This window comes from Leucoraja erinacea, chromosome 17 (genome assembly GCF_028641065.1).
Source record: "Leucoraja erinacea ecotype New England chromosome 17, Leri_hhj_1, whole genome shotgun sequence".
In the NCBI taxonomy this organism is placed as follows: Eukaryota; Metazoa; Chordata; class Chondrichthyes; order Rajiformes; family Rajidae; genus Leucoraja; species Leucoraja erinaceus.
This window is the reverse complement of record NC_073393.1, coordinates 41555026-41567793: the sequence shown is the minus strand read 5'-3', so window position 1 is coordinate 41567793 and position 12768 is coordinate 41555026. Positions and strand designations below refer to the sequence as shown.

The window sequence follows — 12768 nt, the reverse complement described above, 5'->3', positions numbered from 1 at the left end:
ATTCCATGGCACGGTTTCAAGGAGGGACATGGAAGGTTGCTGGTGAAGGGAAACAAGTGGTGTTGATGGCGTGGTATATCTTGTATTCCTACCAAAGTCTCAATCAGCATGAGCAAACAAAATATCTTCTCCTTAGCTCATCGCCGTGGTGAAGTTTTCTCTGCAGATATGGTATAGTATTTTGAAACTCCCTAATGTTGTGAAAGGCATGATTTTCTTCATTCCTTGGCCTTTCAACACCATTTTCTTGCTGTTTCTGTGCTTTATATCAATGTGTTTCTGTAGCGGTCCATCCAAAAGTGCATAAGGAACACTAACTGTTCCGTAAATGTGTTATTGATTTATTTTTTACAATATGATTTATAAAACCTGATGCTTTAGGCCTTTGCTCTTTGAGCAATTTTATCTGCCTGAACCGACATGCCTTTATTTACCTGAACACACAATTTCAACTGTGCAAGTGAAGGCAGATAAAACTACAAAGGAAAATAGTGATTAGGTTCAGTTATATACGACAGATATCTTTAATGCTCTGCTCCCGAAGGAATTATTCTACAAATATTGATGGGATTTATGTATTTCTAGGTGACTGAACTGAGTAACAACACAGGATGTCAACAGGACCTGCAGATTTGTCAAGGTCAGATCATTTGAAAATTCATTTATTGCATTAAATGTTTAGAGCAACGCACAATTCAAGAAAAAATACTCTTAGTAGAAAAAAAATTATTTCAAAAATTTTCAAAATTGTCCTTTACAATATTGAGCAGTTTTATCATAATGAATGTGTGACAAAAATATTTTCACTGGAATTTTACAATATTTTTATGATTTTTAACTGAAAATCAATACATTGCAGCAGATGCGTTGATTTTGAACTAAAAAGAACAATAATTCTGGAAGAACTCAGCAGGTCTGTGGAGAGAGACACAAAATGAATGTTTCGGGTCAATCAAGTGCTTTTCCTGAAACTCTGGTTTATTATTCCACAGATGCTGACTGACTACCATTTGTTTCCAGATGTTTTTGTTTTTATCCCGTGAATTTTAAATATTGGTATTTGAAAGTTCTACGGTGCTGATCTTCTTCTTTTCGTGTCCGTCTTGTTACAGTCAACAAAATAGAGAGAGTACAGAGGAGATTAACTAGAATGGTTGCCTGGGTTTCAACAACTAAGTTACAGAGATAGGTTGAATAAGTTAGGTCTTTATTCTCTGGAGCGCAGAAGGTAAAGGGGGGGACCTGATAGAGGTCTTTAAAATGATGAGAGGGATAGACAGAGTTGATGGGGACAAGCTTTTCCCTTTGAGAATAGGGAAGATTCGGTTCACAAGAGGACATGACTTCAGAATTAAGAGGACAGAAATTTTGGGGTAATATGGGAGGGGCAACTTCTTTACTCAGGAGTGGTACGCGATGTGGAATACGCTTCCAGTGGATATTGGTGGAGGCAGGTTCACTGTTAGGTTTATTTTAAAATAAATTGGATAGGCATATAGATGAGAAGGGAATGGAGGGTTATGGTATGAGTCTGAGGCAGGTGGGACTGAAGGGCGAAAAAATCCTTTGTTCGGCACGGACTTGTAGGGCCGAGATGGCCTCTCGTCACCGTGCTGTAACAACTTAATCTCGTCACACAGTATATATTGGTAAAAAGTACTCGCCCATAGTCAGCACATAATGGACCCAAGCTTTGCGGCATACAGTGGGATTCTCAAGGTACAGTCCCCCGATACCTATAGGCAGAATTTTATCAGGATACCTTCCATAGTCTCAAGCCATTGAAACGTGTACACATTATACTACAATGGGCCTACAGTGTTGATATTGGGTGTTATATGGTATTGCACAAAGATTCGGTTCATCTGACACATTTAGAATTTTGAGAATGGCAAGAGCAGATTATAATTTTGAATGGACTATGGGAGCTGCATAGTCCATTCCTTTATACAATGGAGTAATACGATATGATACAAAACAATACGATACCAGTCACTACTTTATTTGCTCCCAGGAGACCATTGTGTCATGCCAGGGGGTGAGATGCATTGTCCGCAGTTTGAGGAGCATCCTCCTTTCCGAGACCACCTCCAATGAATCCAACTCCAATCCCAGGATGGAGCCTGCCTTCCTGATGAGCTTGTTGATTCTATTGGCGCCTGCGGCCTTCGCCCTGCTACTCCAGTACACAACAGCGTAGACGATGACACTGGCCACTAACGATTGATGAACCATCTTACTGTAGGATTGAAAGAGCGACCGTACAACTTAATCTCCCACACAGAGTTCAGGGCCTCAGCATTCCATCACACAGTCCAGTTTAATGTCATAGCCTCCAAGATAGACTTGTACACCTTGGTAGTCCTGTATAATGTCACACCATTGATGAAGACAGGGAGGATACATGATCCTCTGTCCCCTAAAGTCCACCGAAACTTCGTGTCTTGTCGGAATGAGATTTATGTGATTCAGCCCACACCACTCATCAAAGTCGTTGACTGCAAGTCAAGTCAAGTCAAGTCAAGTTTATTTGTCACATACACATACGAGATGTGCAGTGAAATGAAAGTGGCAATGCTCGCGGACTTTTGTGCAAAAGACAACAACAAAACAACCAAACAAATTATAAACACAATCATAACACACATATTCTTATTCATAATAAATAATGGAAGGAAAAACGTTCTGTAGAGTTAGTCCCTGGTGAGATAGGCGTTTACAGTCCAAATTGCCTCTGGGAAGAAACTCCTTCTCAACCTCTCCGTTCTCACCACATGGCAACGAAGGCAACACCTCTGTATTCAGCTTCCATCCCCTCACTGATGCAGCCCACAATGAGTGAGTTACTGTGGGAGACAGCGAGTCACAGGGAACAGAAGAAATGGGACCTTTGGTGGATGGGAAGGAAGCAAGGTAAACATTACCTAATGAATCCGACTCCAAACCATTGGGATTTATGAAACACCAGATAATAGGTTATCAGCATTGTACCAGAGACATATTCATTATACTTGGATGGCCTTGCAAATAATTGGGCAAAATGATGAGCAGACTTTGTAAAATTTCTTGCTATTACTAATAAAAAAAAGTACCTTAGTCCTCTGGCATCCCATAATGGCGTTGTATAGGATATTATCATCCAACATTCCAGGTAATTAAATACTAGGTTGCCACGTTGATGGCCAGGACAGGAGCATATATTGATAGAAGTGTTTACTTGGTAATTTTTATTCACACCTTCTGTATTGCTGCCAAGAAATGGCTCGATTGTAATCAAGTATTGTCTTTCTGCAAACTGGATAGCACGCAACATAACTGTGAACTAAACTGAACTAAACTATTAATCAGGAAATTGAACTTAAATAGTGGTTGGGGGATCTTGTTATTCTGCCAGAGCTACCTAAGGTTGTTAGAGTTGCCAATTGTATATTTGTATATTAAAGCTTTATTGTTCATTATCAATGCCGATAACATCCACCATAGTGGGTAGTAGGGAACTGCAGATGCTGGTTTTAAGCTGAACATAGACACAAAATGCTGGAGTAACTCAACAGGACAGGCAGCATCGGAGGTGGAACGTGTTTCTAGCTTCAGGTTCCTGGGAGTTAACATCTCCGATGACCTCTCTTGGACCCACAATACCTCTACTCTGATCAAGAAGGCTCATCAAATTTCTCTTCTTCCTGAGGAGAAAAAGAAAGTACCTTAGTCTCTCTGGCATCCATAATGGCGTTGTATAGGACCATTAGATCACCTTATTCCAGGTAATTAAATACTATGGGTTGCCACGTTGATGGCCCGGACAGGAGCATATATTGATAGTGGTGTTTACTTGGTAATTTTTATTCACCCTTCTGTATTGCTGCCAAGAAATGGCTGGATTGTAATCAAGTATTGTCTTTCTGCAAACTGGATAGCACGCAACATAACTGTGAACTAAACTGAACTAAACTATTAATCAGGAAATTGAACTTAAATAGTGGTTGGGGGATCTTGTTATTCTGCCAGAGCTACCTAAGGTTGTTTGAGTTGCCAATTGTATATTTGTATATTAAAGCTTTATTGTTCATTATCAATGCCGATAACATCCACCATAGTGGGTAGTAGGGAACTGCAGATGCTGGTTTTAAGCTGAACATAGACACAAAATGCTAGAGTAACTCAACAGGACAGGCAGCATCTCTGGAGAAGACAGACACAAAATGCTGGAGTAACTCAGCAGGACAGGCAACGATCTCGGGATAGAAGGCTGTATCTCAGTACACGTGACAATAAACGATACTGAACTAGAACAGAGAGATCTGGGAGTAGAGGTGCATGGTTCCCTACAAGTGTCATGTTAGGTGGGCTGTGCGGTGAAGAAGGTGTTTGGTAAGTTTTCCATCAAGAAGCTACCGAATACAAATGATGTTAGCACATCATGATGCAGCTGTACAAGTTTACTGGCAACAGAACCATCCTCGCAACAACTAGAGAGTGGTCCTGAACTACTATTTACCTCATTGGAGACCCTCATTAGAGACCCTCAGACTAGGTTTGCTGGAACTTTACTGACTCTATCATGTTATTCATGTTATTCCCTTTATCGTGTATCCGTACACTGTGGATGGCTCGATTGTATATAGTCTTTCCGCCGGCTGGTTAGCCCACAACAAAAAGCTTTCACTGTACCTTGGTACACATGACAATAAACTAAACTCAAGAAACAGGTTTGGCCTACAGCTCATAAAACTGAGAAAGCAAAGACATTAAATCTTCTATCCAGCCTGCAGATAGAACAAATATTTATTTTCACTTTTTCTGCGTGATGTAGTAGGAGGCCATTCAGCCCATTGAATTGTGGTTGGTTCATGGTGCAATCCCATCTTGCTGGTTTTCCCTGTGATCTAATATACCTACATTCATATCAACAACCCCGTCCCCCACGTTCGACGTTAATACCACCTGCACTACAGGTAACCTACAGTTGCTAACAAACCAACCAACATGTGGGTCTAAGGGAGTACCTCAAGGAAACCTACTGTATGTAGTAATAGGAAGACACATCTGATAGACGCACTGCTGTTCAAATTCAAGAGACATTTATTGTCACATGGACCAATTGGTACAGTGAGATTTGAGTTACCATACAGCCGTGCGAATAAAAAGAACACAATACACAATAGAGTTTAACATGAACACCCCCCCACACGGCAGAATCAACGTTCCCCACTGTGAGAGAAGGCAACAAAGTTCAGTCATCTTCCTCATTGTTCACCTGCGGTCAGACCCACTGAGCCCTCCGCAGTCGCTGCTACGGCGGCCCGATGTTCAGGCCCTCTCGCCGAGATGATAGAACTCTGATGTCGGAACAGAAGAACACTCTCAGCAGCTTGGAATTTCCGAATCGGCCGCTTCCTACCGGAGACCGCGGCTCCCGAAGTCCACAGGGCGAGCTGGGCGGAGATTCAACACTGGCGACCCTCGGCAAAGGATTCCAGGACTAGGCGATGTTAAAGTCAGCACCGCCCGCGGCTGGAAGCTCCGCAAACCGTAGCTCCGCGGTGTTAAAATCGGCAGGCCCCCGGAACTCCAACACAACAATCCCGGTAAGGCATCGCCCGCTCCGCGATGGTAATTCAGTGCTGCGCTGCTGCTGAAGCTTTGGCCGGTCTCCGGCAGGAAAAGCCGCGAGGTGGGGGGGCGAAGATGTGACTCGGAGAAAAGACGCATCCTCGACCAGGTAGCGACTAGGAAACGGTTCCCCCTCCCCATCCCCCATGTAAAAATGACTAAGAAACCTCCATAAACATACTTTTTAGACAGACGAAAAACAACAAAAAGGGTGAAAGGACGGTGTTGAGGCTGCCGCGTGTGTCGTCGCCCGATTCACATTTTGGACCTGATTACTTTCTCAAATAATGACATTCAGTATTGTCTTGTAGTGCAGGATTGTTACGATGTTTCACCTTTCTACGAATGTCTTTTACTAATATATCCTGAAGAAGGGTTTTGGCCCGAACGTCACCTATTCCTTCGCTCCATAGATGCTGCTGCACCCGCTGAGTTTCTCCAGCATTTTTGTCTTTCCTTTAGATTTATGGGCCTGCCCCACTTACGCGACTATTTAGGTGACTACAGGAGACTATGCGATCGCCACATGGTCACGGGTGGTTGTCGGGGAGTTGCCTTCATGGTCGCGAGGAGTTCCCGCATTCTTGGAACTAGTGGCGGCTTCATTCGGGGCGCCGCTAATTTTTCAACATGTTGAAGCCGCCATGGAGGGTAGCGAGAATCCTCATGCGTAGATGCAGTGGTGGTGGGTCGCCAGGAGGTCGTAGGTTGTCGTAGGTTCTTGTTGGTTGTCGCCAATGCTGACCGGTGAATGTCATTGGCTCATTGGGAAAAAAAACCCGTAAACAGTAGTTTTCAGAACCAAGGATAACCGACCGGTAATGTTAATGTCCGCCGAGCTTCACAGCCGTGTATCTCTGGCTTCTTAAAAGTTGTCTCCACTCCTTCTCCCCGCCCCATCTCCCCCTTCTCTTCCCTTCACCCCCCTGCCTCTCCCCCCTCTTTTAATGGAAAAAGTGACCCTTCCCGTCACCCTTCACCCTCTTAATTACTGCGCCAACCTTCCTGTTCATCTGAAGAAAGGTTTCGGCCCGAAACGTCGCCTATTTCCTTCGCTCCATAGATGCTGTTGCACCCGCTGAGTTTCTCCAGCTTTTTTGTGTAACCTTCCTGTTCATCGCGGTGTGTGTCTGTATCACATTGGCTTCGCACCGTGTGAATTTCACTCAGACAGCGCTCCCTCCGCTTGCCCTGTCCCCCACCTGCATAACGGGCTGGGGAAGGAAGGGGGGGGGGGGGGGGTGTGTGTGTGTGTGTGTGTGTGTGTGTGTGTGTGCGTGTGTGTGTGTGTGTGAGCGTGTGTGCGTGTGTGTGTGTGTGTGTGTGTGTGCGTGTGTGTGTGCGTGCGTGTGTGTGTGCGTGTGTGTGTGTGTGTGTGTGTGTGTGTGTGTGTCACTCTGACAGTCACCGTTCCAGTCGCCGGTTTTTCAATGACCTGCTAAAACTTGACAGTCGCCGAAAGTCGCCTGAAAAATCACCTAAGTGGGACTGGCCCATTACTGACACAGGTACATTTTTTTAAGGATTTACAAATCTCAGTTAAAAAATAAGTGTGTTTTTTTTCTCTCCAACAATGCCCGGTCCTGATGATTGGGAACCTGCACGATGTTGTCTGCAGTGGAAGACATGGTTTAATCAGCACCGTACATGCATTAAAAGCCATTTACTTATGGCTGTACACTAATTGTTCCCAAGGCCATGGCAGATGGACAATGTGTACGGTCTTTGACAGGCCCCGACCTGGCTCAGTCCTATATTCCAGTCTGCTCTGTAGGTCTTGAAATAAAAGCTAACTTTTATTTTGCCTTCACAAACAAAGAAAGGCAATCAGTCTCTGGCAGATTATCCAAAAACAATTTCAGCAAGAGTATTTATAATCCAGTCCGACTCATTGCCAAGACTTGATCCTTTGCAGGACCTACATAGTACACATGAGCAGACAGGAAGATACGCTATGTTTAGAAATCCTGTTGGCTTGATGATTGGTGTTGCCGATGCTCCAATTATATTTTTTGGGGCCCTTTATCAATCCACTGGTGATCCCTTTGTAGCACTCAGTTTCTTTGTTTCTTCTCTAGTCACAGGCAGGGCTCCAGAGGACTTGAGAGTGGCCAATGTTGTTCGTTTGTTTAAAAAAGGAAGTAGAGAGAATTAAAGGAACCATAGGCTGGTGAGCCTCACATCAGCGGAAGGGAAACTATTGGAGAGAATCCTTCGAAATAGGATTTGCTCTCATTTGGAAGAGAATGGGCTAATTAGGGGTAGCCCGCGTGGCTTTGTACGCAGTAGATCATGTCTTACTAACGATGGAGTTTTTTGAGGATGCGACGAAGGAATTGATGTAGGAATGGTAGTGGATGTTGTAAATGGATTGTAAATAAGGCTTTTGAAAAGGTTCCTCGTGGCTAATCCAGAAGATTAAGATGTACGGGATTCATGATGACTTGGTCGATGGATTCAGAACTGACTTATTCTTAGAAGACTGAGGGTTCGGTGGAAGGTAGATATTCTGGCTGGAAGTCTGTGACCATTGGGATTCTGCATAATCTGTGCTGGGACCTCTGCTGTTTGTGATACGTATAATTGACTTGGACGTAAATGTGGATGGGTTCGAGAGTCATAGAGTGATACAGTGTGGAAACAGGCCCTTCGGCCCAACTACCCACACCCTCCAACATGTCCCAGCTACACTAGTCCCACCTGCCTGTGTTTGGTCCATATCCCTCCAAACTTGTCCTATCCATGTATCTGTCTAAATTCTTCTTAAACATTGGGATAGTCCCAGCCTCAACTACCTCCTCTGGCAGCTTATTCCATCCCCCCACCACCCTTTGTGTGAAAAAGCTACCCCTCAGATTCCTATTAAATCTTTTCCCCTTCACCTTAAACCTATGCCTTCTGGTCCTTGATTCACCTACTATGGGCAAGAGTCAGTGCATCTACCCGATCTATTCCTCTCATGATTTTATACACCTCTATAAGATCTCCCCTCATCCTCCTGCACGCAAGGGAACAGTGTCCCAGCCTATTCAACCTCTCCCTATAGCTCACACCCTCGAGTCCTGGCAACATCCTCATAAATCTTTTCTGAACCCATTCAAGCTTGACAATATTTTCCCTATAACATGATGCCCAGAACTGAACACAATATTCGAAACGCGGTATCACCAACGTCTTATACAACTGCAACATGACCTCCCAACTTCTATACTCAATAATCTGACTAATGAAGGCCAATGTGCCAAAACCTTTTTGACCACCTTATCTACCTGTGGTTTGACCTTCAAGGAACCACGCACCTGTACTCCCAGATCCCTCTGCTCTACAACATTCCCCAGAGGCCAACCATTCACTGTGTAGGTCCTGCCCATGTTAGACTTCCCAAAATGCAACACCTTACACTTCTCTGTATTAAATTCCATCAACCATTCCTCAGCCCACCTGGCCAATCGATCCAGATCCTGCTGCAATCGTTCACAACCATCTTCACGATCTGCAAAACCACCCAACTTTTGTATCATCTGCAAATTTACTAATCATACCATGTATGTCCTCATCCGAATCATTGATATAGATGCCAAACAGTAACGGGCCCAGCACCGAACCCTGAGGCACACCACTAGTCACAGGCCTCCAGTCCGAGAAGCAACCTTCCACCATCATCCTCTGCTTCCTTCCATGAAGCTAATTTTCTATCCATTTGGCTATCTCTCCTTCGTTCCCACGTGATCTAACCTTCCAGAGCAGCCTACCATGCAGAACCTTGTTGAACGCCTTACTGAAATCCATGTACACAACATCTACAGCTCTGCCCTCTTCAACCCTTTTGGTCACGTCTTCAAAAAACTCAATCAGATTTGTGAGACATGACTCCCACGTACAAAACCACGCTGACTATCTCTAATCAGCCCTTGCCCAACCAAATGCCGGTATAACCTATCTCTCAGAATACTCTCCAGTAACTTACCAACTACAGATGTTAAGCTCACCGGCCTATAGTTCCCAGCATTTTCCCTGCAGCTGTTCTTGAATGGAGGCACAACATTTGTCACCCTCCGGTCTTCAGGCACCTCACCTGTATTTAAAGATCACTCTTAAATTTAAACCAGGGCTCCCGCAATTTCCTCTCTAGTTTCTCACAATGTCCTCTGATATATCTGATCAGGCCCTGGAGATTTGTCTACCTTCATACACGACAGCACCTTCAGTACTTCTTCGATGGCAACACTTCCATCAACTGCCCCAAGTTCCTCCGTCCTACTGTCTTTGTCCTCGGTAAATACAGAGGAGAAATACTAATTGAGGACCTTTCCCATCTCCTGTGACTCCACACAGATTTGACCACTTTGATTCCTGAGAGGTCCCACTCGCTCTCCACTTACCGTTTCCCCCCCTCGTGTATTTATTGGTGAGTAAGCTTGCTTATCTAAATTGGAGGAGTTGCAGACAGTGAGGAGTGCTGTCAGAATACTCGGCGGGATATAGATCAGCTTCAGAAATGGGCAGAGAAATGCCAGTTGGAGTTTATCCGGAGCAAGTGTGAGTTGTTGCACTTTGGAAAAGTTGAACGTAAGGTGAGAGTATACAATTCATGGCACGACCCTTAACGCCATTAATATGCAGCGGGATTTTGGAGTTCATGGTAATAGTTCACTGAGAGTGGCAGCACAAATAAATAGGGTCATTAACATGGCCTGTAGTATGCTTGCCTTCATTGGGAGACATGATAGAAATATATAAAAGTATAAGTGCCGTAAATGGCTAAACTTAGAGGGCATAGCTATAAGGTGAGAGGGGGAAATTTCAATGGAGATGTGTTTCAGTAAGTTTTTTCTTTACACAGAGAGTGGTGATGGCCAGAAACACATTGTCAGGGGTGGTGGTGGAGGCAGATATCATTGTGGTGTTTAAGACGCTTTTGGATGAGCACATGGAAATGCTGGGAATGGGGGATACGCTAGGGATCGCCCTTGTCCCGTTATAGCCGGGACATCCCGTATATTGGGCTAAATTGGTTTGTCCCATACTGGACCGCCCTTGTCCTGTATTTGACTGCTATTACTCGGGTTGAGGGGACTGTCGTGTCGGAGCGCCGCGTCCTCCCCCGCCTCACCCTTCCCGACGTAGTGCAGCCCATGGAGTGCAGCAGCAGCTCCTCGCCCATGGGCTGTCCGACCTTCGGACCTTCGTTTACCGCCGACACCACCATCACCCCTCCTTCTCATGGCCGATCATCGGTTCACGAGTTGGATGGGATGCCGGACATTGCACGCGACATCGCCCGGCGTGGGCCAAAACTCCTCAGCTGGCCCTGCCAGCTGGGCTTTGTGTGCAGTCCAGCACCCGGGCCAACTCATCATTCACCCAGCCACGGCCGAGTCGGTCAACGAGTTGCCGTTGGGAATTTGCCCCTTATTTTGACCTTTTGTCCCTTATTCGGGAGTGAGAAAGTTGACAACCCAAGATATGGATCATATACAGGCAGACGGGATCAGTATAACTTGGCTTCACGTTCAGCACAAACATTGTGGACCAAAGTGCCCGTTGCTATGCTGTACTGTTCTATGTTCTATTAACTAACAGGGGCCTATTTCCATGCTCCTCATGTGAGCCCTGTAGCTGTGCTGCTTTTAAAGTTGCCAAGGCTCCATTTTCTTCCTCCTTTTAAACTTGCATGATTCCGATGCTCCTTAAACACTCAGAGACCCTGTTCCCACACTCATTTTAAACTCAGTTGTGTTTCCCAAACTCCATTGGAAGTCACTGAAGAATTTGTTTTACTGCCGTGTAATATTTTTGTTACAGTAAATTGAAAGTGTGTTGTGATATTAGGGCAAGTAATGCAGAAGACCGGGCAGTCCAAGACCAGCAGAACACTGAGAGTGGCAGATCATTGGAGTTTTACTGCAGCTGCTAAAGGTTGCACAGAGCAGAATATTATTTTTTTAGGCATGAGAAACCAGAGTTAAGTCCCTGTCCCACTGTACGAGGTCATTCACCAGTTTTCCCCTGATTCGAACTCGGAGAAGGCCCGTAGCGGGTCCGTAGGAGTTCGTGGATGTCTTGTAGTGGCTCGTACGAGTAATGGTAGGTACTCGGGACATCCGGCAAACCCGTGACGTTTTTCCATCCCTGTAAAAAATGTCCACGAGTAAAAAAATACTCGTGATAAATTTTTTTAAACTTTTTACTCGTAGCTGACCATTACGAGCCGCTACGAATCAGGGGAAAACTCAGGAGAACTCGTGAATTACCTCGTACAGTGGGGCAGGGGCTTAAAGCTCCTTCCAAAACATGAGGGACTCCTGATAGAAAGCAGCACTCCCAAAATTATTCAAACCGCCTCGGCAAGGCCAGCAGCATAATCAAGGACGAGTCGCACCCTGGCCACTCCCTCTTCTCCCCTCTCCCATCGGGCAAAAGGTATAGAAGTGTGAAAACGCATACCTCCAGATTCAGGGACAGTTTCTTCCCAGCTGTTATCAGGCAACTGAATCATCCTGCCACAACCAGAGAGCAGTGCTTTACTACTATCTACCTCAATGGTGACTCTCGGACTATCCTTGATCGGACTTTGCCGGCTTTACCTTGCACTAAACTTTATTCCGTTATCATGTACACTGTAAATGGATCGGTTGTAATTATGTGTTGTCTTTCTACTGACTGGATAGCACGCAGCAAAAGCTTTTCACTGTACGTTGGTACACGTGACAATAAACTAAACTAAACTAAAGCTAAAACTAAAATATAAAGAAGCCTGTAGTTGTTCCCCATCGTCTGCTCTGTATAAACTGGATTGAAAACTGTGGGAGGAGTGATCTAGTAGAAAACTGTCTCAATCTCTAAGCAACAGGGGTGAATTACATTCTAAAACAGATGCAGATACAGCAAAGGCATTTTTAAACAGAGGTTTGGCAATAACAGCCTGTCTCTTAAGGCAAATAATACCTACAGAGCAGTTCTGGAATCGGCAGTGCCAAGATGCTGTGTGGTAAGGAACTGCAGATGCTGGTTTACACTGAAGACAGACACAAAATGCTGGAGTCAGCGGAACGGGCAGCATCTCTGGAGAGAAGGAATGGGTGACGTTTCGGGCCAAGTCCCTTCTTCAGTGAAACCGTTGCTCCTCGAGAAAATGCCCATGAAGAAATCACT

At 44.9% G+C, this 12768-nt stretch overlaps 1 protein-coding gene across 2 annotated transcripts in view; it reads left to right on the top strand.

Moving 5' to 3' along the window:
- The window catches only part of LOC129705467 (uncharacterized), a 482458-nt gene that overhangs the window by 394978 nt on the left and 74712 nt on the right, over positions 1-12768 (top strand). For both annotated transcript variants that reach the window (XM_055649050.1, XM_055649051.1), the window contains exon 3: positions 586-640. The gene's annotated coding sequence lies outside the window, so the exon portion shown is untranslated. The remainder of the gene's footprint in view (positions 1-585; positions 641-12768) is intronic.